At 45.9% G+C, this 26,950-nt stretch overlaps 2 protein-coding genes across 2 annotated transcripts in view; both read left to right on the top strand.

Annotated features, from left to right (window-relative positions):
- Positions 1-26,950, top strand: part of LOC119440994 (chitinase-3-like protein 1) — a 359,923-nt gene that overhangs the window by 115,335 nt on the left and 217,638 nt on the right. The window lies entirely within an intron of this gene.
- LOC119441568 (diuretic hormone receptor) overlaps positions 295-26,950 on the top strand; it is a 187,239-nt gene continuing 160,583 nt past the window's right edge. The window contains exon 1 of the mRNA XM_037706176.2: positions 295-655. The gene's annotated coding sequence lies outside the window, so the exon portion shown is untranslated. The remainder of the gene's footprint in view (positions 656-26,950) is intronic.

The following is a 26,950-nucleotide window of genomic DNA, read 5'->3' as shown; positions in this document are numbered from 1 at the left end:
AGGGAACCCAAGTGGCTGAATCTCAGCGCTGAAAAAACGCTGCTCGGCGGAAAATTCAGAAGAGCCATAAGGTCTTCCGACGTGCACTTCTGAAAAAAAAAAAAAGAGAGAGAGAACGAAATGCACTGATAACGTTTAAGTGCGCACCATCCATTGTGCGCAATTCACGCACTCGCGTCACGTGACTCGTAAAGCGCAGCCACGCACCACTTCCACCATTGCCGCGAGCACGTCGACCGCAGAGCGTGCCACCCCGCGGCATGCCAACAGCGCTGTTTCCTCCTCTGGCAGCCAGGTGGCGTCAGCCGTTCCGGCGCGGCGCACAGCCGCACACGTGAAGCGCGTAAAGTGAGGAGCGCACGGCTTCGGGATCAATCGGCGAAAAGCCGCGTGCCGAAACGCGCGTGCGTCTGTGCGCTTGAAGTTCTGTTGCTAGCTCAGTTTGGTGTGGGCCGCCGCTCATCCGCGACAACTTCCGCGCACTTGGGGTCCCCTTGTCGGCGCTAAACGGGCATTGGTGCTCGTCGAGAACTGCTGGTCCTGTGCTACGCTAAAGGCGTGGAACTGACTTTTTGTGTGCCAGCGCGGGAGTCGGCTGACTGGGTTTCGTTTTCACCTCCTCGACTCGCACCGGTGGGCCCCGTCCGACAACAAGGTAAACATGCGTGCGCGTTTCTTGCATTTCATTTGCGGCTTCGTCGAACGTATCGTATTATGCGGAACGTCAGACATCGAGAGATATTTGCTTTCTCTCGAACCGCCGCTGAAGTTTCCGGAGCGCGCATTCGTTTTTAGTCACTGGAAACTTCGTCATGATCGGGTCCTCTTCGACTTGTTGCGCAGCGCGTGCGCTTGTGTTTTAGTTTTGACACTGAAAAATACTTTAGCTGAGAGTGCCGACGTCAAATAAGTAGCTCTGTGTCTGCTAAAAATTTATTTCTTGCTAGCAAGGCACACGTTTTGTCCTGCGAATTGTTCCGCTCACCGTGCCACTTCGGAAGACTTACTCTGAACAACTGTCATACTTGTCATTCATGTCTTCATACCTGAACTTTTTTTTACCGCCTTCAAGTGCAAGTATTTGAAACGCCCCTTTATTTGTTCCTTTGAGCGTCGAGATGGTTAGCTGCGGAAAAAAGTGTCAAAAGGAAAATTTTATTTATCAGGGAAGTTGCATGCCCATTATATTTATTCCATACTCTGTTAACAATATGTGTTAATGATACCGGGATAAGCCTAATTATTCTCTGTTTTCATGTATGCAGCGTGTGTTCTACTATTATACTAGGGCATTCATACAAGTTATGGAAAAGCTTTCAGCTAGAATTTTATCTTGTTCAAACTAGAACACGTCTACCAGAACCTAATATGGAAGGCATTTCCGAAGATTATTGGCCCAAATTTTGAAGATTCCCCTTCCGTTACAAAAAAAATACCTGATTGATTCTTATAAGTTTTCTGCACGTGTTATCGAAAAGCAGTCTAACGTGCGAAGTATTTTCTGAATACTAGTTCTTATTTTCAACGGGTTCCTATTCCGTTTTCTCGTTAAATAAAGGTCAAGTTTCTCACGTACCTTTTCTTATGCGTTTACGCCGCTCTGCACTTTTCCACCACACGCGTATTTTACTTTATTATATAGTTTTCAAGAAAAAAAATCTGCAACAAATTAAAGCCTTTCTTAAAAAAATGAAAACAGGAGAAATTGTTTCGCTAAACTGGAGAGTCAAGAATACGTCATCCGTTTTTCTTCTGCATGAAGGAACATGTTACGAAAGGAAGAAAAGAACCTTGACGCATCTTTTGCTGCAGGTTGCTTGGTATTAATTTGTAATGAAAGGCTACGTTCTAATAATGATAAATACGCCGCAATATTTCCAGAACGAATGAACACAAAACCCAGCATGCATTTATTGGTCGAAGTTGTTCACAGAAATGTAAACAATTCCAAGGGACAATGTGCACGATTACCGTGCGCCGACCCTCATCCAAGAGGTCAAGTCCGTCGCATACGTGCGTGACCGTGCATTCAGAGCAATCGCTAGTACTCGATATAGAATTAAATTGTCGGGTTGTACGTGCCAAAACCACGATATGATTATGAGGCATGCCGTAGTGGGGAACTCCGGAATAGTTTGGACCACCTGGGTTTCTTTAACGTGCACCTAAATCTAAGTAGACGGCTGTTTTTGCATTTCGTCTCCATCGAAATTCGGCAGCCTTGGCCCGAATTTGATGGTGCGACCTCGTGCTTGGTAGCCCAACACCATAGCCACTAAGCAACCACAGCGGGTCGCTATGAAATTGGCGACAACGTTAGCGAAGCTAAGGGTGGAGCAATCACTTCTTGCCCAAAGCTATAAACTAATAGCACCGATGATTCTGGGAAAGTTCTAAGCAACATAAGGTGAAACACCGCACGTATGGTAATATTTACTGGTAAAACACACAGAATCGAAACACATGCGTTTTATGCAAGCTCAGCGCTTCCTTGAGTGCAATGTCATCCACTTAAAAGAAAATGCGCGGTACGTGTTGCCCGAAATGTATCGACCTAGTTCACTGAATGCAACAACAACTACATATAAATGAGCTATAAAGTTTCCCAGACCGTGAATGTCAATCAGGGGGACGCAGAAATCGTTATTTCGAGAGAAAAGAAAAAGTTATTATATTTAGTTTTAACGCAGAAATCGTTGTTTCCAGAGAAAAGTAAAAGTTATTCTATTGCGTTATTAAGAAAAGAACATTATTAACGAAGGCACCCGGCCATAAAGACGCTTACGAACAAATATCTTCGCAAATTTCGCCTCTGATGTTACGTATGTATCAGCTGTACCTCAGTGATCGCAACGGCGTAGCGACACGGCCTTTTGGGCTAAGCACGCGGTCACGATTATAATTCACGGCTTCGTTGGTAAAATGTCAGGTTGGGACGAATATTGAATCTCTCGTGTGATTAATTTATGTCAATGCATAAGAGCCCGAGGTGGTCAAAGTTTATCTGGAGCCTGACGCGCTTGTGTTCTTCGCCACCAAGGCGTAAAACTGGGACGAAAAAGGCCGTAAATTGCAGCGGAGTTGCCTGTTCTAGCGCCTATGCCTGCATTCTTGCATGTGCAAGCAATCATACCCTACTGCTGACGACATCCTACTATTTTTGGAGGTGGACAGGGGCGATCTAGCCGCAGAGTTTGCACATCTCCTCTAGATGACGCTCTAAGGAGGCTCAGTAAGGGCACTTCTTGTTCATCTCGACGATGTGCGGGGGCGATTTCACGAATCATATACAAGAAGTGTACACTTATGTGGTTACATAAAAAATCTCTTTCATACGAAAATTAATACAGCTGGTTTTGAAGCAGTTGAAAATAATTAAAGTCATCGATACGACCACCTAAATGCAGAGCGCTGTTCTCCGCACAAAAACTCTTGTTTCGTCATTAGCAAACGACGAGAGAAAAAAAATAGTATCACTTAAAGTGAAAATTTGATCATAGAGTATATTATACAAACAGGGAAACGATGCGCGACGGGGGGCGTCTGCTCAAGGCACAAAGAGGCAGTGTGCTGTGTTATCGTCTTAGATTCAGTGCTTCTTAAGTCTTTGTCTCAGAAGTTCCATAAGTGCAGAGGTGACACTTTTCTTAGCAGGCCTGAATAAACTTCTCGCGGCGACGTGGCTAGCGATTGACAAGGACTCAGATGAATTGTGGCGTCCGGAGTCCCGGTTGTATGTTTCCTTACACTTGCATCGCAATTATTCAGAGCTTGACAGGACACATCCCAGAGCTCGCTATTGACCCTTCGGTCAAGGACGATCTTCGTAGCCCAGCTGCGCATGCTGCTCGGCTACTGAGGATGCCTTGCAGAGTACACCGAGGTTTTGGTACTACGCAGTTTCATTCCTCTAGCAATCGCCGTTAACTTGTTCCCGCCATATACAGCGCCGTGCGCGAGGGCCGGGGTGCCACGTAGGTACGTAGGTACAGCGTTAATTTTGCCGCAAGAAGATAACACAAAAAACAAAGCCGAGCACGTCACAGGGCCCTACAGCTGCGACACAGCTGCTCAGTCGGCGGGGATTAAACAGCAATTCTCTCATGGCCAAGAGCTAAAAATACGCAGCAAAGAGTGCAACTTGCGCTTTTACTTCGTTCGCATGGGAATGGAAGAACGCGCTGGTGTGGTCCTACAGCATTGACCGCTGCAGCACGTTCATTCCATAAGATGCATGTAAGTTCAGCAGATAGGTTCTTGCTGGCCAGGCGAAGTCTGACACTGAGCTTTGCCAGTAAAAGTGGCTTATATAAGAAAATTGCGCCGCCGTACTGTCGTTTAAACCGCTTACCGTAGAACTCAGCACGTTTGACAAGCTGTTTAGCGTGCCATTAATAGCTGCCTGAGGAAGACAGGTTTCTCTGGCTCTTAATCGCGAGTAGTTGTAAGCACATTATAATGTTTTTAGTAAATAAGTTAATGTAGCTTTCCGGAAAATCGGCTTAATGTCCTTAGTTGAAGCTGCTTCTGGGATAGGGTTTGCTATGTTGGGCTCCAAGACGACAAGGAAAGAAAAAAAAAGACAGTGCAACTTACTTGTTATACAGAAGTGATGCACTTATACGTCAAGGACAACCTCGAACGCGACGTGATAGGTCACACGGAATGCGTCAACGCAAAGGTCACGTCTGCCAAGAAGGTTTTACGTAACAGTTATCAGCTTCGAGGACAATATGCAAACTAATAACTATGCAAAGTATGAATCTGAAGTCAGAGATAACGCGGCGCTCTATAGAATAACAGTGCATGTGCGTTTTTATAGCTGCGTATCATTCCGGGTTCGCAGTTGTGTGTGCGCTTGATGACAACTAAGTAAATAGAAATATCGTACTTTTTGAACCACACGAATCAACAAATATTCGTATTAATTCACAAACGATTAGCTCCTTAAGCGCGAGCTTTACCTTCAGTGATGTCACGTACCCCGCAAGAGTGATGAACTCTAACTGACGATGCGTGTGCTGTGCTATGAGCTCTGTCTCTCTCTCCTGCCCATCTTTCATTCCCTCCATCCCGCTCCCATGTGTAGGGTAGAAAACCGTTTGTGCTAAACTGGTTAACCTCCCTGTCTCGCCTTCTCCACTCTTTCCTTCCTTCCGTGGGCGCTCCTCCCTAAATACATTACAACGGAGAAATTGTTTTCCACGGAATCTACTCCACCGAATACGCTGAGCTTTGTTGCATTTGAACGGAATAAAAAGTTAATGGTTAGTGACGGCAAGAAGCAGATTACCTTGTTTAGGCCATTAAATTTTTTATACAAAGGTTTTTAGGCTTGCAAAAAAAAAAGAAACGTCTCATGTACCAAATTTTTCATTCTAATTGAGTAAGGAATATTGCTATCGCGCTTCTGTAAACTGCATCAGAAGCGATCAACATTTATTAAATATGCAGCACTCTTAGATATGCCGCTAGCTTAAAAGCAGGACGTTTGCAAAACCCTCGTAAGCATTCGAATGGTCTCGCGTGAGTTGGAAACTTATAACGTTTGGTGGTTTTCAATTAACAGTGGGAGTTTATGGAACTGTGATATGTGCCTTTGGTGCAGATTTACGGATTTGTAAACTTCGTTCTTCAACGTTCTTGCACTTACGGATTTTCGGCCCTTTCTGCAAAACGTGTGAGACCTAAATCAAACTGATACTTTTTACAGGGGTCCGAATTGGAATTTCTGTTCCAAATGCATCTCATTTTATTCAAATTGGTGCGGATGTTTTCGCATGAGAGCATTTCTACATTTTGCGCGTACTTGAATAAGAAAATCAGAGTTGGCCTCCAGGTAATGCATCATCGTCATCATCATAATAATAATGAGCCTGTATTTATGTAATGCGTAATTCCTCCTTGACTTTTAACGAAAGACAGGAATGACATAATACATTTATAGGCAGCCAATGAAATACGGTCACTGATCCAGCTTTATCCTGTAGTTCATGCACATCAATTATATTAATAAAATTCTTGTGGTAAAAATTATGCCCAGAGAGACTCAGAGACTGCAGGTGCTCGCGTTGTTGTTATATGCGATACTACGTTAATTGAGATACTGCACTGCGCCAAATGGATGCCATATTTATGTTGTGGAGCGGTCTTCCATGTGAAGACATTGTTTTTCTTGAAACAATACATGAAAATTAATAACATTTCGTCTTTATTGAACACTGGGAAGTTCGTCATCGCTCATTGTATACCTCGATGGCTTCCGTAACGCTATCAATATCAAGACGCTTGTAAATGAACTGCACACGAGCGAGAGCGACGCATACACAAGGGATGTGTACCGGACGAACGCTGGACTTCCAACTACTTTTATTTTTGAAGAAACTACCACAGAAAAATAAAAGAAAAACGGCGCGTACTCTATGCCATTTGGAACCGAATACAACAAAAACAAGGTCAGACAAACCCGTTGTCAAGATAATTGCATTGACAACTCGGCCAGCAAAAAACTCTGCTGAACCGAGACGCTGTTGGTCTCTCGGTGCAGGTTGAATTGCAAGAAGGGATCCAGGTACTGAGAAGGCGCGAAACGCAACACATGGCTTTCAAGGTGTCCACACCGATTGCAGAGATATCACCAATTTGAGCCTAAGGTTGAGACGCTGGTAAATGCCATTTGGTGTCGCACTGAGCTATACAAACGTCATTTGTCACGTAAAAAAAACGGCAGCACTACGCAAATGATACCTCTCCGAACTTCTCCACGCTATCTTTACAGGTTTTGTTCGTTTACAGATTTGTTTTCCACACACCGTATCACGGCGCTAGTGTGCCTCTCCACGACAGGAGGGTATAGTGGGAAGATGTGTAAGTGCATCCTCACAGCGTCTAGTAGGCGAGACACCGATGCCAAACAAGGATAAGAAGCTAGCTTATTCCACGCGCTACGTTTTTTAAAAGCGCAAAGATACATAAATAAATTCTGAGGTTTTCATGCAAAATCCACGATGTGATCATGAATCACGCTGTATAGTTAGGGAGTCCGGATTAATCTTGGCCACTTGGTGTTTCTTATCGTGCGCGTAAATATAAGCACACGGACCTTCTTCAATTTCGCCCCCATCGAAACGAGGCCGCCACGGCCGGCATCGAACCCGCGACCACGAGCTCGATGAACAGCGCAATGCCACAGCCACTAAGCTTCTGCGGCGGGTTACAGCGCAACAGTATTAGACACCGGGGCGAAGAAGGTCACAGGACGAGCTCTGACTCTCAACTAAGCTTTATTCATGCGCGACAAGCTGCATGTGGGGCTCAGATTGTACATGCTACATTTGAGCGACTTCACTGATACAAACATTATCAAGATCGTCCCACCCACACCTTTGAATGCGCGGCTTCCGGGACTGACGCTGCAGTTTAAACCGGATAAAAACCCTTGCAAGGACATATATCCTGCTCTGGCGTGAGGATAGGCCTCCAAGTCCACGCTTTTTAATACACAGCCTGTGGTGTTACCTAATGGTACATTCGACGGGTCGCTTTCAAACTCTCTACGGCACCTTCGTGGTGCGGTTTGCATTCTACTGGTGGAAATCGAGCGCTCTAAACACATTCGCCTGGTTCATTTAAAGCGCCGCGCTCTAGTTCAGAGCGTTCGGAGGCGCTTGTACCTTCAACCGGGGAATGCGACTGACGAGCGACAGGAACTCGATCACGTGGCTGCTCTGATTGCTCTAGGAGCAGCAAGCTTTTCCTGGCTCCTATCTCGAGCGGACTTCGCGTCACTGCAAACTGAATTAGAGCACGGTAGGAACCAGTCGACTGTACCATTCGGTTTTGTTAACTCATCTCTAGGATCAACCCAGTTTATTGGGTGACAGGCGGACTTCAAACACGCGGGGAATGACAAATAAAGCATTACTTGAATGTATAGACGCAGCAACACACACACACACACAAAGGAAAAGGAGTATTCGTGGTTTCAGGAAGAATCGGCACGGGACTGTGATTCGCCATTATATTCGAAACATCGGGTCAGCTTCCCGCTGAAGGATATGACAGGACGTTCATTTACGTTCAACGTGTGCTGGGTGTTAAGAAATGCGCTTCACGCACAAATTTCATTATGCAGGTGATATTATTTTCCACTTAATCGTTTTGATAAATATCAGTGAAAGTCAAGAACAAGAAATATACTCTCGTCTAGGCTTAGCGCTCATGTTTCTTCTTGGGCTACTTTAGGCTTGAGGAAAACAAACGTGAGGAAACACTGGGACAGAGAAAAGGCCGATGATTAACGCGACACAAAATCAGCTTCGTTCAGGAAGTTATGGATGGAGTCCTGCTCAGTACTCGAACAACACTGTGTTTCTTCTTCTGTTCTTCTTCTGCTTTTCTGCAACACGCACGTGTGCTATACGCAGACAGAATGAAAATGCGCTGCGTTTCAGTGCCGTATTTTTTTTTTTACTTTACTCCATGCATACGGATTCGTTCCTACGACAAGCATTTCCGCCGTCGGGGTGAAACTAGCCTTGCCGAAACAACAAAGATCGTGCTGATTAATGACAGAAGCAGCTCGCTGCATTAGAATCAACTTCGTTCCCACGACGGAATTCCAGACCGCGGAACAGAAGATTCTGTTTTCAGGGCAGTCATGTTGTCAAAATTGCGACAAATTTATGTGTCCGATCACTCTTGACGTGCAATGACGCTGAAAATCACGTGCCTATACTTTTGAGCGCAAGTAAACAGCTGCTTGTGATGTCGCACCACCGCGCAACGGGGACGACTGGGTTCCGCAATTGTCACGCTAGGCGTAAAGATCGTCGCCCACGCTCACGGAGATTGGCCACGTGGACCAGGAAGCCAATCCGACAGGCCAAGAAGGCGCCGCAATGGCATGGCGACGTCCTCGCACACACCCTTATTATGGGGTATTATGAGTAAAATAGGTGGTATACGTGTAATGGAGGATGTAAACAGAAAAACGCCCTCTTGACACTTTTAAGGGTAATACACGGGGTTTATTATGCAGCCGAATAAAAAAAAAGTGGGGGGGGGGGGGAGGCAGAGGAATGCTTTATATGTTCGCTAACCGCATTCCTGAAGAGCCGCACAAAGCTGACCCGCATGGCGTGTTTTGCATGGCGAATCGAGCCCTTCCACGTGGCTCTGGCAATTTTTTTAGACCGGTTCTCGTGTTCTCGACACTCTGAAAAAGGTTTGCACCCTTTGGGGAATATCTCGTCCCGCAACGATAATCGTCATCTGCATTGCTTGCGTTACCTTTCTTGAAAACTCTGCGCTAGCTACTTTGCTGTCGAGAATGCTATGTCACGTTGATAACGCGCCTATACCGTTCGTGGGCAAGAAACGAGAAAGATACGAGTAGATGACGATTATCGTTGTGGGACAAGATAAGGCCCAAAGTGCTCAAGCTTTTTTTAATAGTGTAGTACAGCGACAACTTATAGCGGGAAACGCACACATCGATATCAACTCGCCAATCAGCTTCCTCTGAAGTCCGCGGATAATTTTAATCCACCAATAGGATGCCACGCATACCGCAGGCGGGTTTGCACCCTTGCTTTAGGTATAGCGCGGGGCACAACACCTCACCGTTTTCAGATTCAGCCTGAACGATAACCATATTGTCCGTGTCATTTTTATCCATAGAAATTTACCTCGATAAGCACTGCAGCGTCGGCTGCGCGGAGTCCACAGCGACTGCAGCTTGAATTCGAGTGCGAAAAACGCCAAAAAGTGCCTCGAGCGGCTAGTTGATTGGTAACAACTTTATTGTTTTTAAAAACTTTATTGAGCGGCCAGTCGCGTGTCTATTTTGCGTGTATTGGCAGGCTTCTTTACACACTCGGGAAAACACTTTTATGTAGCATGTGTTGAGCAAAAGAAAGCTGTATCGGGTGTTTTTCATGTTGCTCTACAATTTTCTCATTCACACTTCTCATCTAATTTTGATGTATGAGAAGTTGAATAATCAATTAAGAATAATTATCTAATTAGTCGGAATGTAAAAAAAAATAATCGGAGTATCTCCAAGAGACGGCAAAGAACTTTGGTTCGGTCCAGCTACGTGGCATTTGCGCATATTTAAAGTTTGGCTCTAGAGTCGTGAAAGAACCGTCATGTATAGAACTGCACTTCTGGATTTCACATATTGACTGTCGCAATCATAGTAATCGAATTACTTGCTTTTGCATCGTTAGACGAAGAAAACGCCGACCGCGAAGCGTAAACGATGGTACACGCCAGTGGCGCACCGACGGGGGGGGGCGGTTCGGGGGTTGTACCCCCCCCCCCCCTCTTTGAGGCCGACCTAACGCCCCCTTTTGTTCAACCCCTTTGCTGTCCTTGCGCATTTGAGTACTGCAACTAAGATGTAAGACGCGCAATTGCCTGCACACTCGCAAAAAGCTCATTTTTTGACAATTTCCCATGAAGAAATTGAAATTAGGGCTGTTTAGATGGTATTGGCAAACTGTAGCCCCCCCTCCCCCTGGCAGAGATCCTGGGTGCGCTACTGGTACACGCTTCGCTCCTCGTCGCTTGCGACAATGCGTTGCATTCAGTGGAAATTTTCCTTCGGTCACGCAGACCTTCGTATCGTCAAAACTGTCCTTGTTGCGCACGGGAAGCGATCAACCATGCCGTACGGCCTGGTTTTGGGAAACATGCGAAACCGAGCGTCGCCTTCCATATATTTCAGCCCACATCGCTTTCCGGAAGGAAACATTTTTTTGTCCATTTATAGCGTGCTGTCCGCTTTTTTTGTTTTGTTTTCGGATACATTGCTGCAATAATTAACCGGCCGAGCCAGCGCAGACACAAGTCTGCGGCCTTGAACTATGTGGCCTTTTTATTGTGTGTCAAAGAGACATCGTGGTTAGACAATTAACTAGAGAGGCCTTGTAAAAAAACGAAAAAAAACTTGTCATGGTGTCAAGACGGTGAACACCATCCTGCTTATCTTATGGCTAAGCCACTTATACGTGGAAGCAGTCGTGACGCATGGAAAATTTATTTCCCTAACTAACGAAGGAAACTTCCCTCGTTGTGTTATATTCGGAAATGCGTCAGATTTCTTAATTAGATCTGTTGCAAGCGCACATACCCTGCGTTTTCCGTTGCCTTTATTTCTTCGCAGATCCGCAGCTCTGCAGTGAAGTCATCGTAAGCGTTCTTTTCAGAATCCTGGTCTGATTTAGAGTGCTACGCTCTAGCGATTCATGTTACACAAATTGTGATGTTAACCTGGTAAGTTGAATTTTTTAAAGCGAAGCTTTATATGGCTAGACGAAATGAAAAAGCGTCTGTACGTCGCCTGTACACAGAAAACTGTCATCATCAGCATTGGCTCGAGCGTCGTCGTCTTCTTCCGCATCTTGCTCGTTGGCGCCCCTGGGGTTCCGCTCGTGCTCGTGCTCGGCAGGCGCTGGTACCGGTGCTCCCACGTTGGTCGTCGTCGTCTTCTTCCACAGCTGGCTGCGTTGCCGCTTATCATTCCAGCGTAGAATTTGACTTTTCTTCTGTCGTCGTAATAGGGAGGCCGCGTCTACGGGGGTATAAGCCATTGCTTAAAGGGATAGGGACACAAATGTTGGCGGGTGGTTTTTTGCGTCGGAACAAAAGTTGATCTGTTGAAAATGACGAATACAACAAGCTGCTTTGAAAAAAAAAAGAACGAGAAACATCTTTTTTTGCGATTTTATGTTGCACCTTGCCTTCAAGCGACCGCCTCCAGAAGCTGAAATTTGACGTCATAACACCCACCCGCGCGCGCGCGCGCGGCCAAGGTCGGCCGCAGCCGTCGCAGTGTTTCCGAGGGCGTCGGTCCCTTGCAGCGCTTGTTTAACCCCTTTCGGCGATCTTCGCGCCTGGTCCGTCTGAAACATTACCCTCGTCGGCGCTCCACGCAGGTGGTCCGTCTTACATGAGCCTTCCTGCGGCCATCGCTTGGTATTGACGACGCGTACATTGCGGCGGAAAGAAATGCCCAGACATTGCTGTTATAACAGCATCTTCGGTCGTGACACGCCGTCGCACACGTTTCCCAGAGACGTGAAGGGGCGCAAACATTGGATACCTGCGTGTCAGTCATCACGCCCAGCCTGGAGACCTCTAAAAAATGACTTCATTTGCGCGGACCACTTCGTCGACGATGAGTATGTGTCCAGCCCGACTGTGCTGAAAAGCCTTGGTATGCCGCTCAAAAGCCTGACGCTGTGCCATCGGTCTTCTCACAAAAACACAAGGCAGAAATGATCAGCGACGCGTTTGAAAAGAGGGGGCGAAAAGATGTCGGTACTGTTTTCGTTCACTTGCAGCCTTATTGAGCAGTGTGAGGGCGAGGCTGGGGCGAGATGCCCGAGGCTGGGCACGAAGGCAGCAATGTCTTTAAAAATGTAGGCAAAGCATAGTAAAAGAATACAAGGCTAGCGCGCGCGAGCGTGACTCCTCACGAGATCAGTCCTACATGGCAGCGGGGCAGACACACACACAGCTCTGCTTCTCCACAGGCTAAAAGCAGGCAAAACTGGGGAGAACGCCAGACAGGTGCTGCCATCTTTCGGGCGGCTGGCGAAGTGGATATGAGAGTCTCGAAGGTACTGATACCTCACAGCAGTTGCTCAGGCCGACGGCATAAACTACTATTTAGTGACCCGCGCAGTGCTCAAGTACCCCGCAGCTTCCTCGCCTGCGTGCGCTCTTGAAAAAGCAAGTTTACAGAGGAAAGACAAATCATCCTTGCACAAGTGTCTGATGCAGAGCAAAAAAAAAAAAAAACCTGACCGGCACTTCCACGGCCGCCTGCTCTTCTTCGTCGCTTGATGCGGAAGGCTCGTAACCGTATAAGCGGTAATATTTCTTGCCAAGTTGGAATGGAATGGTGCGCGTCTTCAGACGTGTACTCATCGCTGGTAGAGGCACCAGAACTCGAATCCATGATTGCGATGGCGGCGTCGGCGCGCTTCGAATCACCGCGGCCGGCCGGCTGGCTATCCGACGAGGGTGTCGTGACGTCACGCCTTCCAACTCCCGCGGGTCGGGCAGCGAGGCGCGCGCTCCCAAAAATGCCAAAAATAAAGCCATCGGCTCAAAAATGAGCTAAGTGACTACTTCTTTTCGGTGTAATCACACACTGAGGATTCATTTTTTAGCATTTTCGTAATATTTTCTGATTTTGTGTCCATATTCCTTTAAGGGAGCATGAGCCATTCATTGTCTTACGTGATGGACAGATTTAATTTTCAAGCAATTTAATTTCGAAGAATCGGAAGTGGCAATGGCGGGCGAATGCAGCTAATCACGCCGCCGAGCAAACTAGAGACATCCGAACTCAAGAGACAACGGTGGACTTCGGGCATACCGGCAGTGACGTCGTTCTCTCCGTCGCAGCCAAACGTGTGTGTAACCTCATAATTGAGAAATACTTTAAGGAACAGTCGGTATTAACCCAGTGATAAACACCGGGGCTGCACGTTTCAGTTTCGCTGGTTAACCATATTCACTGAGTGCATGGAAGGGCCGACGAATGTTTTAGACCGAGCAATAAATGTGGGAGACAAGTGGAGATATATGTATATATATACAAGCACAGGGTACGCAAGAGTGGCGAGGAATACTGTTTTGCGACGCTAAAAGAACCAACATAAAACAGCTTAGGCAGCAGCTGTCTCAGCGAGGATGGTACTGAGTGCCCCCGAACATTTCTTTGTGCACATGCCCTCATTGGTGATTGTGCTACCGTTGGGGGATTGATAGGTTTGCAAGTTGTATAGACTTACGTCGGCCTGTCAGTCGTTCTTGTTGCATCTTCCGCGACGAAAACAAAACAGACGATGACACTATGTTGTAACGACACCTAAAGTTTGTTAGAAACGACTGCTATAGAGCGCGGTCGTGTATAGGAGGAATAATGTAGATGTTTATCACTGTTCCAAGGGTAGCAGGAGGTTCAGTGGGAACGAGGTGCCAGCTTTGTAGCATGTTGAGGTTAAGTAGCAGTATTCAAATCGAAAGCGGGGATCAAGAACGGATTAAATAGGAAAAACATATTGCTTTCCTTAACATACAAATACACACAGTCGAAGTTTAACTACGATGGAGAAATAATGGGGCTTCCCGGATTCGGAAAGATTATTGTTGCGAAAACTCCACTAGCAAAATACGCTCTTTATCATTCATGTGTTTCTGCGTGTGTTCTTTCTTTAGTGGTGGGACTGAAGGCAGAAGTCTCGATTTCCATTTAGAAGCTCTCCCGGCTCCCGTTTCCCAGTGGAGCCTTTTCGCATCGACAATTCAATCTGCACCGAAAATGCTAGAGATTCCTGTCGAGAGTGTCTTGCAGGTTCGGCCAGTTCTGTGCAGTGCCGTCAAAGGCCTGCCTTTCGCGACCGCCCAAATCCTACCATCGCCATTGCCTTCTAGCCATAGTAACCTGCAAGCGCGGGCAAAGTGAACCAACTTTGCAAATTCTTCCTTTCTTTCTCTCCTTTATTTTCGCAACAAAATTATTGCTGTAGACGCAGCCACGTACTGGCCTTCGTTTAGCGCTTCAGCGACGAATGCCTCGAGCACACATCAAGTGCGACGGGGTCAGCGGAAAATTTCGCGTATCCCGATCCGTCCTCAGCGCTGCACAATATTGTTGCAAACTCGGAGCACTGGGGAAACGAGAGAGGTATAATGAGAGGTCCGGAGATGTCAGCCAGGGGCCACAGCGCCGTCGCTTGCTGCTCCAGACGCAAAGAAATGAACTGCCGGATGATTATAGGCGTCGTGCGCGTGCACACACACGCACACACGGTGTGGCGCCAACAGGCGAACGCCGGGGTTCATTACATGGTCCTATTCAGACAGCGGTGACCCCGGAGGAGTGCACTATACTCGAGCACGGACTCACTGCTCTCGTGGTCGTCGGCAGGCCGCGAGTACGACTCGTATGTTCCCAAGAGTCATTCCGACTGTCTTCGATCGAGAGTTCTTGCTTCCAGTCCAGTGAGGTGGACGTATAGCCGCCGCCCGCGGGGATGAAGACATGCTTTGCAGAAATAATGCGCTGCACGTTTTACTTGTTTTGTAAGGTGGCCGCCAGTTATTTCGGTGTGTCATCGGTCGACTTGAGTTCCGCGAAGCAGAGAAAAAGAAAAGATGAACCAGCCGCAGGCTTAGGTTCCCGGAACACTTCAAATCAATAGCAAAGACACGCACACTCAAGCAGACGCAGTCAAACTTGCATGCAGGTTACTTAATGCAAGGCGCAAAGCACGTACGTGCCTCTAAACGCGCATCATGTGCTCTGCCCACCGCGGTGACTCATTGGCTAGATGGCGTTCTAGTGCTGTGCACGAGGCCGGGCGTTCGAGTCCCGGCCGTGATTTAAAAAAAAGGAAGTGAATACTTGCCAGTGCAACACAGTCTATATCTTGCCTTGCTTCGTTTATAGGCTAACTATTGAACCGAGCTCTGATAGCAATACTAGCTAGCGATAATGCCGAACAGCAACAAACAACACAATAAAATCTGTGGACCCAGATGAAGTTGCTTGCAGCTTGTCGGTCCGCTATGGCAGGGGAGAAGATAGGTAAAACAGGCTTATCCTGAGAAACTACTAAAGCGGAACTACGGTGTAGTTACCCATTTGAGCTCTTCGCGGTTGACAACGCAGGCAAGGGCATGCATCTCACGCGGATTATTAACAAGCCTTTAGAATGAGGTAACTTCATTCAAATGACTTAGCATTGGCCTGGATGAGTGTGCGCGATAATTGGATAGTGCTCGCCAGGCGTTAAGCTTTCTGCCTGCCGCCCAAGGGGCAGTAAAATAAATCAATGAGCAAAAAAAAAAACACGACAAAAATTGTCAGCTCTATTTAGTTGCGTTTGCAACGTTCAAAATAAAATAATATCAGCGGCAATAAAACAATAAAAGTTTAATGAAGTGAAATGTTTTGCTTTGTACCAATTTGGACAAGATTTACAATACGGACGAATAGAAAATCGCGCAGATTAATTACTATCACGCAGGGTTGTCATGGTACAAAATGCCGCGCGACCAAGGACAGAAACGCTCGGAATCGCGCTTGATTATGAGCGCGAAAATAAGTTTTTGTCCTCTTCATTGCAACGCATTTCCAACACGAAGCCCATAAAAGTTTAGAGAAAAGCAAAATTTTTACTTGAGAATATGTTTGTATGTTCTTTACATACACTATAACTTGCTCAAATTGCAATCCTAATATGTATGTTCTATTCTGTCAAAAATGGGTTGATGTGGAGAAATACTGGTTGAAACTACTCAGACTACTCCATTCCTCTCGGCTGTAAAAGAATGTATTAAATGAAGACAATACATGTCAAAAGTAAACCAGTCACCGCAGAAGTGCGGAACACAATTTTAACGTTTCGCGGAGGAGTTCTCCTTGCACTGGAATATCAAAACACAAAGATCAGTTTGAACTGAGTCCGGAATACGTAACCTTAAAAGGCCTCATTACGTGCATATATCGTTATACATACCCACAAACACAAATTATAATCTCACACGATGTACATAAGGGCGAATGGACTTGCTCTGTAATGTGCTTCAACCATTCCGCACTGCTTGTTTCTTGCTTCTATCGGTAACCAAGAAAGCGCTTATCTTTGAAGGTTTCAGCTTAGATGCGATGACACGCCTTCTCACCGCACGAAGACGTGTTATCGCGTCAGAGCAATCATCTGCTTAAGAAAACCCTGGTTACATCCTTGACACCTATCAACTTCGAAATTAAAAAAAAAATCTGGTGTTCTGAGAAACGATGCCATGACCAGAGCACCGCCAAAGCGGTACTGTCACGGCACTAACTTGCCTAGCTAGCACGTTAGGAGGTGGTATGTAGTTTGGCGGTGTATTCGTTGACTTAAAGATGTCAGAAGGTAATGTGTGGCAATTAAAACTTGGCGTTTCACCAGTTTAGGTGTAAAAAAAGGCGCTTATAGTGAGAACAAACTATGAAGTGAGTAAAAAGGTAAGTAAGCGCATTTCGTGAATGTAATGAACAACGTGAAGGAGACTGTGAATTTCCCAGTGAAACAATGTTGTCGGACGCAGCCATGGGCAATGAATGTGCAATTGGCGGATGTCTTTCCTTTTTTTTTCATTTCTTCCGACGCAAACGAAAGCCCGAAGTGAAGTTTACGTTCTGCACATTTTAAGCGCCAACGTATATAAGTGACATCAATGAGTGCGCGCCTGATTTCAGAGCCATATTTGCCGCCGCGTAGAACAAGGGGATTTGAGGGGTTGAATCATTTATTAGTCGCAACTATACCAAGAAACAGACGAAGAAGCCAAATTTAATATGGGGGATTTTAGTTATGTTTAACTGAAGTGTAAACATAATAAGGTGAAGCGTGATGACAGTGGACGAAAAGATAGCTTGGCGTAATCGAATCTGTAACCTACGCACAATGTGTACGGTGCTTTCGTTCACTTTCTCGGGTATTTGCCCATGGCTAAAAGATTAGTCTTGGGAATGCTGGGAGTTCTGCCAGCGGCGCTTACAACGTCACGATACACAGTAAACTAGTACTAGAAGTTAACATCATTCTGTACAGTGCACATCACTACTGTTAGGAAAGAAGCAGTGCTTGGTAACCAATCTGTGTATTCATGAATTAAAAACATGTGTTGGGCGCATTAAGGCCTTTCCCGATAATCCACCTATACAGTGATTTAAAAAACAAAGCGGTGGATATTTCACTGTTATTTCCAGGATTGCGAACAAGCAAAACCGATTTCTTTGCGGAATGCTCCAGTAATTGTATTCAACTTTTTTATATTTTGACAGTCAAGTAACAACCTCAATGGCTATTCCAGAAGCGTCGCCGGATTCCAATCTTTTTTTAGACTTAAGAAATACCTGGCGTTGAACCAACACATAGAGGAAGCCTCGAGAATGAAGGTGGTCCACGAGGCCTTACTGATATTGCGCATTCACGTGCAAGTGAATGCGCAATATCAGCCTGCAGTCCCCTATCCTCCTTTTCAAGTTTGGAATAAATAAGGTTTAATTTATTCAAGTGTAAAACATGGATGCTGAAAATGCGGCATAAACAGGTCGGTCTGTCGGTCAACGCGTACCTGCACGCCGTCATAGATTAAGATAGAATAGCTGGACATCTGATTGAATACATTATGATAGCTTCAACTTTTACAGGAAGCCGCTGTGCTTGCGGACAGGTGCGCTTAGAAACAAACAAAATTGAGCGCTATATAAAATTCTCCAGTAAAATAGGTGGGGCGCAGCAGTATCACTACTTCTGTAATCTTGATGCATAGTGAGGCAGATAACGAGTAACCGAACTCTTAGATATGTAATATTTTGAGCTAGTTTTCTTTTTTGTAAGTGTTGTGCAAGAGATAAAAATGAGAACGAGTACCCACTCTCCGTGAAAGGCATTTGTACGCACTAGCAATATTATGACCGAATCAATCTAGCCAATTGCGATAAGCACAGTAGCTTAGTTTTTCTCTATATAGCACTAAAACAACCACGATTTCCTGTGTGTTTTTTTTCATTATGAATTAAGTTTCTGTTTGCAATTGCAATGCACTCGATTTCTCACTTTATTGTTTACTTTATGCTCCCTTAATGGAATACCGGAGCATAGACGTTTAGATTGAGTAACAGAAGATTACATGAAATAAAATGCAAAAAAGAAGAAAAACCCAACAAAGTATTGAAGAAGCAGTTTTTTAGGCCCGTATACTTTACTCATAGAGTGCTCGTTCCACCTGCAACTCTTCTTGTTATTTTTTTTTTCGGAAAGCTGTTTCCTGCACTGTTTAAGCTGCGAGTGCAGTTTCTTATTCTCTTTTGCGATTTGTGAGAGGCAATGCATATGTTTCCTGCATACTTAAGGTCACGATAAATAAATATAAGCGTTATACCATTTCTTTACCTTACTGCGAGACGTAAGTGCTTCAGTGAGATAAGTATGCTTCATACCGGTATGATACGCGCATTCTGCAAGATTCGTGCAATGCGGTACTTCTTGAAAGGCATTACAACCTGTGCAACGTTGTTGGTGATGCGGCCACGGAAGAACATCTCATTTTTTTGTATTATGGAACAATAAACCTTGAAAGATTTGAAGCGATAACCTATCGGAAGTCGTGGACGGGAATATATTCGGCAATACGTGGGCCCTTTTAACGGTGAAGTTAGGTTCACCACACTGCAACTTCCTTCTCAGTTCTCTTCATAATAAGCGTGATCGCGCCGATAGTGCATTAGCACCGAGTATCTAGGTCACTTCCATATTTAGCTTTACTGCTTTCAAGGTTCTCCCGATGTGCGGTAATTCATATATAAGTGTATTTGTAATTCTCTTATTTAAGCCATTTTCTGTTCTGCCAAGACAGCTATTTACCAAGGTTAAAGCGCTTGGAAAGGTTAGTCCTGAAAAAGGTCCCAAAACCTACCGCTGTCTTGAAGTAGCTCCAAAGGCGTTTTATGAAAGAAATAAAACTTCAGCAAAGCAACGTACGAGATCACCAGGCATATGCCTTTGTCAAATTGACCCCCGTTTCCAGGTTTTATGACGACTACGGCTATAATGATGTTCGCCTGGGCGTTTGCGTGCAAGTGTGTGTGTGCGTTCGTATGTGTATGAGCTGTAAATGCGAAGGCCTTTCTATTAGATGAGCAGACATTGTTGTCGGGAACGGACAAGGAACTCGGACAAGAGAGAGAACACGTCTTCCTGACGTTTATCCAAAGAAGTTACTCCATCGCGAGCAGCTTTGGTGTGGTTTGCTTTGGTGCGTATAGATATAGCACAACCCACTACGGGGGATTGGCCATGAATCGGGCGGCAGCGGGTAGAAAAAGGAAGAATACCTAAATAGGTTTTTGATTTAAAATGAGATACTAAATGAATTCTAATTGGTAATATCAATTTTCATGCTAGAATAGCTTAAAATTTGAAGTTAATATTTTTGTTTTCTTGTTGTGGAAATTAAAACAATAAAATTAGCATGGCAGTCTCCTTGGTTCCATTACAAAATTAAATATGGTATCACATACATTCCTATTGCAGTGTCCTAGTGCCGACGCCCCCAGAGACAAAAGGATAGAAAGCGTACTGGCTAATCCAAGTTGGCGGAGGGGACCTTCTAGAAGTCGTTTTCTATGCACAGTGAACCTACGACAAGCCCACGCTCCTCTTGTACTTCCTTTTCCTTATCTTTAAACATGAGAAAGACTGTGTTTCTACCCTCCCGGCCCGAGATGCGCCGTAGGAGGAGGAGGAATAAAGTTTTATTGTGGAACCAGCACTATATGATGGCCGGGCCTAAGCCTCCCACGAGGGGACGTCGAGGGCTTGCCTCGCCGCCGCCTCACGGGCGTGCTGGGTCGCCCAGCCCTAGGCGCATTTTTTTATGTCAGAATTTCCGCAGTTCACGAGACAATGATAGAGCCAATCTAGTTCTAGATCCAATCTGGAACATATGCTATGGGAATGTCGAGGCATAACAAACAATAATGGGGATGCAGCCTCTCGCGATCGCCTCCGCGTGCGCTGGGAGACTGTGTTGCTCACCTTTGCCCTTCACGATCAACTTTGGGCTGTCCAGCGGACCGAGGAAGCCGCCAGGGCTCAAGAGCTCCTGGCCGTCACCTAGGCGGGACCATTTGCCCGTCCCACAAACTCGCAGGGCCTTTAAATAAAGTTATTTGACTGAGTGACTGACTGACTGACTGACGAGACTATGACGATTACAAGGGTTGGAGCACAAACATTAAATATAATTGCTTTGTGCTCTCGAGTAGGTTGTTGCAATTTGTTAACGTGTTCATGTACCGCGATCAATAGGCATTGTCTCGAGCAACCAAAATAACAACATCGTGTTGGGCTGCTGAGCATTTTGATTCTTTGATTCTGCTGGATTGGAGAACCTACAGAGAGATACGCTCATGACATACAATGAAATTAGAAAATTTTACTACAATGGAAGGCGGGAGTTTGCACCCCCTCACATTAGACTAAGTAGAGCACAAGCAGTTACAATTAGGCAATTACAAACACAGTCATATTATTCGCTTGCACAAATGAAGGCATGGTATAACATTGGAGACACGAATATTATATGCAAAGCATGCAAAAAGGAGTTATGCACACTTGAACATATGCGCTGGGAGCGTGGTTTGCTCGGCCCTGGCATTTCCCGGAATTGGTTTTCAGGCATGATTAAATCCGACAATCGCATCTCTCAAGTCCTGGCTGTACAGTACGCCCGTGATAGGGCTAGGAGGCTTGACCTCCTGGTCCCCAACATGGGACTAGCCAGGCAGGTGGCAACACATTGTACAAGACCATGAATAAAGTTTTTTTCTATATATCCATCGCGGGATCGAATCTCAGCCACGGCGGCCGCGTTTCGATGGGGGCGAGATGCAGAAAACACCCGTGCACTTAGATTTAGGTGCACGTTAGAGAACCCCAGGTGGCCCAAATTCATCCGGAGTCCTCCACTACGGCGTGCCTCATAATCAGATGGTGGTTTTGGCATGTTAAACCCCATAATTTAATTTAAATAAAAACAGGTCGACTACGGTCACCTCACTTCACCAGACAAAGACAATTTACATTTACATGCAATTTTAAATGCCATATTGGCCTGCAGAAAGACGACGAAAAAGAGCGAGGGAACACAAACTCGCGAACGCGCTGTGTTCTGGTAAACTTGCAGTGTTGTGCCAAGGGGGGTTTGGTCTTGGCCACATTCGTAACCAAATACTCACACGAGCTTTACCGTGTGGCTGGTTGACTGGGGTCGTTGTAGCATTCGAGTCGAAAGTTGTCCCTGACAAACGACAGGAACCAGCCCTTGTCAGGTTTCGCAATGTCAACATTAAAGTCGCAAACACTAAAGCCTCTTGAGCAAGAACAATCGGGCCCTCCCTGGCTTGGCGCCGGCACTGAGTCTCTTGGGAAAGAAGTTCATCAATTCTGGCACCACGTTGTCGCTGGTCGTATTGCCGTTTCTTTTGCCTTTGCCGCTTCTCGTATTCATGTTGGTCCTCGGGAGCCCTAGCTATGCGCTGCCTACCGATACGGATGCTGCAACAACAATGAAATCGGTTGCTATGTTGGTTCTTTCATATATATGAAACGCTAGTGACGTGATTCCCCACGTCGCAAGCTGCCGTCGCCGCAGCAACTTGCGCAACAGTGATCTTTACCGGGAAGCGTATGCGGGGAGAGCAACGTACTTGGAAATGTTAGCAGGAGCGCCTTATTATCAATTATGTGGTTTGGATGCTTGTTTTGTGCTTATTTTTCATTGAAACGAATGCTGTGTTGTACGTTGTATGCGTGATACCAAAGAGTGTATGCACTTATCGCTTCAATCGTTGAAGGTTTTTTTTTTTTTTTCTGTGAGGACGACGCCTCGAAAAGCCTCGACCAACTAGAGGCTAACAGCTTCGCTGTAAAACCCAGCGTCGAAGTCACGTGGTCGTGTGCATGCTTCGTTGGGAGAGTACAGGAGCACGGGCTGAGCAAAGGAACGTTAGAAAATTCACAGGTGGTGCCCGTGACTGTGCGCGTACATCGCGCTTTCGTACGACGCAAATGCGGGAAAACAAGTGCGGACAGAACCCCATCGACACGGCCATGCACCACCTGCGCTCAACATATTGAGATGCGCTGCGATTTTTGCTGGATTTATTTTATTACAGAGACGGTGATTCTGCCAGTACGGAATCCTAACAATTACTCAAGCTAGCCGGCAGTTGTATTGTCAAAAGTTAACTTCGCTCCGGATTAGCGCAACGCGCACGCAATTAATCCTTGTCTGTGTCGACTCGTATTTTCCCTTTCTTTCTCTAATCGCTTCAGCCTTCTGCGTCGACATTTGCGTGGTTTGCTTTACTCATGATTTCAATATGTTGTGGACCAAAAATACTCACCGCGACGTTGAAGGATGTGCCACCAAGTTTATTCCACTTTTAGCAATATTTTCTCTCCTTGTCTCTCTCTCTCTCTCTCTCTCTCTGTATATATATATATATATATATATATATATATATGCACAATAAAGTAGAGGAAGCGCTGAACAGATGGGGTGAAATTGCGGAAGGTATATTCGCGCAGAGTATGTCAGCCGGACAGTTACAGAAATGTAGCAACGCTGACGAAACGCGACGTTGCACTGATTGTGTCACAGTTTCATGTTGTAACATCTTAAGCGCCTTAACTGTTACTTTATGCAGCTGCCTATTGCAGTTCATGTGGTGAGAATGGTTACTCTGCCGAAGAACACAAACAATTGTAAGTGCTCTAACAGCAGCCTTATTATGTGCAAGCACAAAAAAAAAGACGGAAGAAAAAAAACACGCCCACGTGCGAAAAGTTTACACGTACCAGGTCATATACATTTGGACAAGAATGACGTGTTAAAGAATATTAGCCTTTCTGAATGCGATTCTATCAACACAGGGGTTATATAGGCTTTTTTGTGGAAATATACGCTGTGCTGGAAAACATAAAAGGGCTCCAAGAAGCTTCAAGAATGTCGGTTTTTTTATTTGGAGGCATTAAATGGTAGATGTTTAACGTACATGCAGATCAATTATCGTTTATTATGCGTTCAATAAATCTAACTGAAGCGCTGTCATCAAATCTTCATTAGTGTTACTATCTTTGCTTTCTAAATGGACAAAAAACTAAGGGCAGCTAACTTTTAATATAATTTTGTTTATAGTGGCACTGCAGAGCACTATCTCTACGACAATTAAGCGTTCACAGATTTATTGACGGATGGTCTGTGAACTGTTTGAAGAACTTGCGATCGGTGATTTGACGTTGATGCTAAATTTGGCGCCGCATAACGTGAATATTTCCTGGTTCAAGTTGGTTTTCTATCCCGGGACAAGAACATTTGATTCGTAGCACTCCGGTACACGCTCCTCCGCATACGTAGTGAAGAAAACTACCTGATTAGAAAGTTGCGTCGAGAACGCACATAATTTATAGGGCCTGTGCACTGCCAGAACCTATTTCAGAGAAGTTTTGCAAACTAGGCTGCACAATTATCCTTAACGCATGTTTGTTCGACACGCGTGAAGAACGTGCAACCTTGTCCCTGAATTAGGTATAGGCACAACATATAAGCCGTTGCCAATGGAAACGGGAACCGAACTAGGGTAACATTATATGTTTTAAGTAAAAACTGCTCTTCTGAGTTTACGGCTATAGAAAGTTTGCAAGTGGATCGCGAAGGGACCAGCGAGGGCCGTTTTAGTATGTATATTGCTGCAACGTATCCGCTGTTCTGTCGCCACATTGTACACGCCAGTTGCCATTGCAACACGAAATGACGCAAAACAAAACTAGAAGAATCAGCAGAAGGAGATTACGTCCACAAAGCTATAGCGCGTGGCACTGATACATTTCAGCGCTATGCGTGCAACGGTGAGATCAGCGGATAATTGTGCCGTGACATGACTTTCCAAAAAGCAGAACATTGGGTGAGCTTCTGGTGGTTCCTAATTATGTGCCGTGCAAAACTATACAACAGAGAGAGGCTGTTGTTGACACACTGTCGAGACAAGTTGCGTAAACACTATGATTACGCATTTTGTCGCGGTGTAATGTTACTGACGGTTCACTTAGGTTTTTCGCCTCTGTGATCCCCGCAATATGCTGTCTCTCTAATCTCTGCTGTCCTCGTGGCGTATGCTAACGCGGCTATCGTGTTTCGTGTTTGTAATTAACCAAATGTTTTCCGTCAGTAAAGTTAAGTTAAAGCACGGCGATCGTCCTATGTGAATTTTTATATTCTCTGTGTTCTTGTGTGTTTTCTCTGCCAATATCACGAACATCTGATAAGCGCAACGACGTAGAATGGCAGAATATCATAGAAGGTGTACCTTAGCGATGACATTGGACGGGTCCTTTGAGTGGATGGTCACGATGCCCGTGACAAGACACGTGGTATATTAGAGCCCGTCTCAGAGAAAGGAACGCCATGTTCCAGGTATCGCCCCGGGCTGGAGCGAGCGCCGAAAGCTCGATCTTCTCTGCCGTAATAAGAAGGGTTGATGGGTTGGATGGAATCATGGCGCAACGTGGGACAAGCATGAATCAACCGGCTTCTCAGGGACGAGTGCTGCCGGGCAGTCGTAATCACGGCACGAACAGCAGTGTGAACTTCATGCTACTGGCTAAGCGGCGAGTGACGCCGTAAGAAAATTTTCGCTTTTTGTGTCAAAGTTTCTCGCGTACATTACTGCCTATAACTGTCGAGAAGACCATAGAGAGGTGTATTAAAATAAATGTTAGACGGTATCCGTATTCCCTTCGTAATGGCTTCTGGCGTAATGGCGCCTGGTACAAATTACTAATCTGTCTATATTAATTTTATTGCGATAGCAATTATATGGACACTCCAGGCGCATTTCTGCCGTCGTCGTCACCGTCGTCATCGCCGTGAGGTTCCGTATTAAGTCCAAGGGCGATAATATCGTCGCCCCGTGCCGTAATCTGTATGTGCGAGTGAAAGCGTGCGAGGGTGAGCCAGCGATCACGGCTCACTCGCGATCGCGCATGCACAAGAGCGAAGTGGGAAGGAAGCACGCTGTCTTTCACTCGCGCAACGCTCCGGAGGGAGGGTAGGGAGGTGGGAGGAGGGGGGGGGTCAGCTTACTACGCCGCGCGTTATACCACATTACGTTGAGTGCACGCTACACAACATAGAACACCATGACACGAACACCACGAGGGAGCAATGGAAGGCACTGCTGTCCAGCTCAGCCCTCGACGACCAGCTCGAGCTGATCCAGAGAGCAGAGAAGATGGCCAGAGCCAGCGGAGCCCTGGACTAGGGGCCCCGACCATTAGCGATGTCCGATCGGGGCAAGACAAAACTCTATCTTTGTGATAAATTTTATCTATCTATCTAGCCGCGCGTTTCCGCTGGACAGCTGTACCTTCAAAGCCATCCGCGGCGGGGGCAGAGTCCTTCCTCCCTGCGCTGTGTTTTCGCGGTTTCGTTCGCATTGATGCGAGTGGCGGGACAAAGGTCAATTCGCTCGCTGATGCTGCTGCGCTTACTCACTACAGCGTTTTGACAGCGAGTTTTTCGCGGTCATCGAGTGCGACGCGTTCATGTTTGCTTCTGCGCGCGTGACGCCATGCTTGTTATTTTAGTTAGTATGCCTATGTTTGCAAGTTTATTCGTCCGATATAACTACTATCCTTACTTCGTATCTCTGTCCACTAGTTTGCTATCGCAATCGATGATTCGCCTTTCGAGCGAAACTGCGACTTTTTTTCTGTGGTCATTGTCATCACGAGTTTCCATATCAGCCTGCATGCCCAAGTGTACTTTGATGGAGAAAGTCAAAGCATAGGGTGCGACAGTGATGCTAAAGAAGCTCTGCGCACAGTGCAGTCTTTGGAAGGTACAGAATGCTAAGGTTAAGGAAAGTGCAGAATTTGGTGCCATCTGCATAACAGGCTGAAATTATTAGCGCCACTTCTAGGGGGAGAGTACAGGGGCTTAATCGATGTTCGCTTTGTAGAGCTTCCCGTTTAACAAAACTTGCGCGTTAGAATTTTATTTGCAGACTCTGCGAGTAGAATTAGTCCGTTAATGTAGCCATGTCGCCATTTCTCCCGGTTTGTGTGTATGGATGTTGTGATATTTCACAGGAACGTGAAAGGTGCTTCAAGCTTCAAAGAGGCACGCACCGCGTGTCCTTTTTGTTCCTACGTGTGTCCTTGACTAGAAGGCCTGCCTTCAGTAACATGAGTTCCTACCAACTTGGTCAACTTTATGCCGTTCTAAGCGCACCGCTGTCGCTTTAGCGGCATTGGCAAACTTCTATGTGCTCTTTGAAACTCTGGATGTGCGAAAAAGAGCAAGCACA

The sequence above is a fragment of the Dermacentor silvarum genome, chromosome 2 (genome assembly GCF_013339745.2).
Source record: "Dermacentor silvarum isolate Dsil-2018 chromosome 2, BIME_Dsil_1.4, whole genome shotgun sequence".
In the NCBI taxonomy this organism is placed as follows: Eukaryota; Metazoa; Arthropoda; class Arachnida; order Ixodida; family Ixodidae; genus Dermacentor; species Dermacentor silvarum.
Note: the sequence above shows the minus strand (reverse complement) of the source record. Positions and strands in the feature narration are given on the sequence as shown.